Source organism: Haplochromis burtoni, unplaced genomic scaffold (genome assembly GCF_018398535.1).
Source record: "Haplochromis burtoni strain Fernald_Lab_line unplaced genomic scaffold, NCSU_Asbu1 Contig_1423, whole genome shotgun sequence".
Taxonomy (NCBI): domain Eukaryota; kingdom Metazoa; phylum Chordata; class Actinopteri; order Cichliformes; family Cichlidae; genus Haplochromis; species Haplochromis burtoni.
In genome coordinates this window covers 2,106-6,259 of record NW_024583784.1, presented here as the reverse complement: position 1 = coordinate 6,259, position 4,154 = coordinate 2,106, and the positions used below count along the sequence as shown (strand labels likewise).

At 39.1% G+C, this 4,154-nt stretch overlaps 1 long non-coding RNA gene across 1 annotated transcript in view; it reads right to left on the bottom strand.

The window, feature by feature from the left end:
• The window catches only part of LOC102307124, a 5,862-nt gene extending 2,121 nt beyond the window's left edge, over positions 1 to 3,741 (bottom strand). Inside the window, exons 1-2 of the long non-coding RNA XR_317891.3 lie at positions 3,370 to 3,741; positions 2,752 to 2,829 (exon numbers count right to left, since the gene is read on the bottom strand). This is a non-coding gene — a long non-coding RNA (uncharacterized LOC102307124). The remainder of the gene's footprint in view (positions 1 to 2,751; positions 2,830 to 3,369) is intronic.
• Positions 3,742 to 4,154: the final 413 nt, after the last annotated feature.

Genomic DNA, 4,154 nt, shown 5'->3' with positions numbered 1-4,154 from the left:
TTTTTTAAATAATTCAGTTGAAGCATAGTTGAAAAGCAATATCTGACTTTCATTGGTTAAGATTTATAGAATTTTTATTTATTATTACTTTTGTCAGATTAAAGTTATTTCTGTGACCATTGTGAGATTTTCTTTCATTGACCAAAGGGTACCAACAATTTTTTCCATGTCTGTATACCAGTTGCTGATGTTTACTTTCCTTTTGTCATTTATGTTGGAAGTGATAACAGAGCTGTTAATTTGGTTCACAAATCCCTCAGTCAGAACATTTATTATATTTAGATGGAAGCAAGCGAGTTAACTCCTTGGTAACTTCTAACTTAGTTAAATGTCATAAATTCCGTGTTCATGGATGTTAAACTTAATTGTTACACCTGGTAGAACAGCCACACTCATCTTTTTATTGATGGTGAAAGAATTCAGACAGTTTTTCAGCTCTCAGTAAGGCTGCAGTGGTCATTTGACTTTGGGACCTGCACCAGAGTTTGGGCCCAGACATGGCTAATGACATCAGACATAAAGACTGGATAGTGCTGGGTCTACCAAGTCATAACCAGGTCACTAATAGGCAAGTTAATTAATACAGTTGATACACTTTAAAAAACAAAAACAGGTTAGCTGAACGAAAGCACTTATACTGCGGACAACCAATACATGTCATCGTCCCAAAAAACATGGCCGCTCCAACGGCTTCAAAATAGTTTTAAACAACAAAGATTTAATGAATAACAAAAAAAAAAAATTGTAGTTATTCTCAAGTATGTTTTTTGTGTAGTGGAGATCATTTGTAACATATTTTGAGTAACTTGTCATAATAGTCGGGTTTCCTTTTAATGAAAGCAGGTTGAGAACCTGACCTGGTAAACTAACTGAATAATGACCTCATTGAATTAAGATAAGATAAGATAAGATAACCTTTATTAGTCCCACACGTGGGAAATTTGTTTTGTCACAGCAGGAAGTGGACAGTGCAAAAGTTATGAGGCAAAAATTAAATGAAACAGAATTGAGCTGTTTCTGTGGAATGACTCGTTCTGAAAACTGATGAGTACATACCATAAATATACATTTTTAAATATAAACAATGTTTTACAAGTATTTCACAGACAAATGAACAATTACAAACAAGTCATTAATAGCGATGGGTATCAAAACCCAGTTCTTGTTGAGAACTGGTTACCACTGTATCAATTCCTTGGAATTGTTTGCCATTTTTGCAAACGATTCCATTATTGATTCCAGTCGCCCCGAATGACGTCACCATGTTGCGGAGCGTCATTTACCTGGCAGGAATCACCGCGCCTAAGCGGCTCAAACGCTCAAAAGTTTGGTTATACTTTACGAGAACGGATGACAACAGGGCAACTTGCAATACTTGCAAAGTAGATATTTCATTTAGAAATAGTTAGCTAGTTTAGTGTTTTCTGTTAATTTATGTTGTAAATTTATGTTGCATGTAGCACCTTGGTTCCTGGAGGAACGTTGTTTCGCCTCACTGTGTACTGTTAAACTGTATATGGTTGAAGTGACAATAAAGCCAACTTGACTTGACTTGGCTCTCTAATATGCAAAGAGGCCATTGCCAAAAACTGTGGATGACCAATTCAGGGCTGCCCAATCCCGGTCCTCGAGAGCTACTATCCTGCAGCTTTTAGATGCATCCCTACTCCAACACAGCTGAATCAAATGGTTTGATTACCTCTTCAGCATGCCATCGTGTTTGGCAAAGGCCTGATAACAAGCCATTCATTTGATTCGGGTGTGTGGGAACAAGGATGCATCTAAAAGCTGCAGGACGGTAGCTCTCGAGGACCGGGATTGGGCACCCCTGTCTTAAATGAATGTCGTGTTTTAATTCCGCTCCGGACTCGTGAATCTCAACCCAGCAGCAGCGGTAACGTTTGCACGTCCTCTCCCGTTAATGCGGCAGGTAAATAATCAACTAACAGTGCATATTATGTTAGCGCGATCTGCCTTATTACAAAACCTGCCATTACTGTGCATTTAGGTGACCATGATGAGAGAGACAGAGTCTGGCTCAGATGCTGGCAGTTCTCGCTGCAGTCTACCGGTAGCGTCTCCTTTCAGGCCAGGATAGACGAATGTCACCGAGCAGTGACTAAGTTTGTGGTAAAAGGCTTGCACCCATTTGCCACAGCAGATGCCCCCGATTTTCGGTAAGTGAATGTGTTTAATTGTAGGCAGGGACATTACTGGATATTCTTGTGTAATTGCTACAGAATAATTTATGTTATACTTTGTTATTGCTACAGAAGAATATTTATTTTATTATTTTACATTTACAATTTTTTTTCCTGGGGACCCTGTGACACCCCATTGAAGAGCCGTAGGCTGTGGATCTCTTAAGATCTCACTGTTGGGTTTGTAAGGCCATGTTACTCCTAAATTTCTATCTTGTTCAAAGAGAAGATATAAAACAAAGTTCTAAGCTAATCGACCTTAGTGTTCTCCTTTTTTAAAAAGAATCGATAAGAGAATCGATAAAGAATCGAATCGTTAAACAGAATCGAAAATGGAATCGGAATCGTGAAAATCTTATCAATACCCATCCCTAGTCATTAAGATATTCTAGTTGCTTTACGAAATTTTTCTTCAGCAGTGATCCGTCTCTCATTTGGGAAAGACAGGCAAAATGTCAGTGTGTACAGAATTAGATATTATTATTAATAATAATCAAAATAATTACAGATTAATGTCTGTAGAATAATGTTGGCAATTTTTCTTTGTCACCTTTGATGAAGAACCAATGTTTCTGACTACAGGTGCTGAGATGCTGCTCCAGCAGACTCTTCGCCTCCTGCCAGTCACCTGCGACAGCAAAAAGATTTTTATTTTTTAATCCAGCTAAAATTATTGTAGGGCACTACTGCAGACCATTGTATTGTGTAGCATTATTGTGCCTCATAGGTTCAGCACCAACATCAGAATCAGAAAAACCTTATTAATCCCAGAGGGAAACTAAGTTGTCATAGCAGCAAATATACAACAAACAACATGCACTCACTGAGCTTACGAAGACAGGGAGCTGCTACAACAGCCTGCCGCTAGAACAGCGTCATCTTAAAAGACACATTACTGGTTGGTGATTCTGTTATTAAATGTTGAGTCTGTTGTATTCTATCCACCTCATCAAATCATAATACTCAGTACAACATCTTCATTTGAAGGAAAACAAATAGCTGAACACAAATGATTAAAAAAAAAAAACAAGGTCCTGCTGGAAGCTCCAAGCAGACAAAATGACAGGGGCTGAACGGAACGTACAGCCGAAAACAAAATTAGCTAAGAGAGAGAAACCCTGTAGACAGTTATCGAGTGAGGCAACTAATATGATTATAATGTACTCACCCTCGACCCCCTCTCAGAATAACCCGAACTAAAGATACCCCAGCGGAGAAGGCCGGCTTTGTAGTTGGACTAGGACTAGTAAAGACAGCTGGCTCACTCTCCTCCCATGTTAATGGCTACCTTGCAAAGAGACCAAGCTGTCCGAGCTACGAGAGCGTATATGTTTCCAATTACGCATGAGAAACAGAAACGTGATCTGCCGGAGACCAGAGGGGCAGCAGTAAGGAAGCTCAGTACAGCCCACACAATATTTGCCTCAGTCGGCTTGAAAAAAACCTCAAACTCCTTGATAACAAGTATGATGACTGTGGTTACACTCTTTCTTCTGAAGGCCTACTTTGTGCTCTGGGCGGGCACGCGCACTACGTCTTCTTCGTCTTTGTGGTTTGTCGGCGGTTGGCAACAAACGTTGGCAAACAAGGATGTGGTGCAATACCGCCACCAACTGGTTTGGAGTTTGTTCATGATTCGCTCATACCAAATAATAACACTAATAAAAAAAATAAAAATAAAAATAAATAGATGAATACTACCGCATATATACATCCTCGTATCCTTCCATACAAATTAGCCTGTTTTAGAAACAGGCTAATAAAGCCCCCAAAAACTTTCACATCTGGATTTCCTTTTCAAAAATCCTTTATATCTTGCTTAATCTTGTTTTCCCCCTGGTTTTAAATTATATAACTTCTTTCTTCCTGATCTATTTCAGAGTGCAACAGAACATGTTCTATGTTTGTCATTTATTCCACAGCGACTACATTTCCCCCCTTGATGTATCCCTG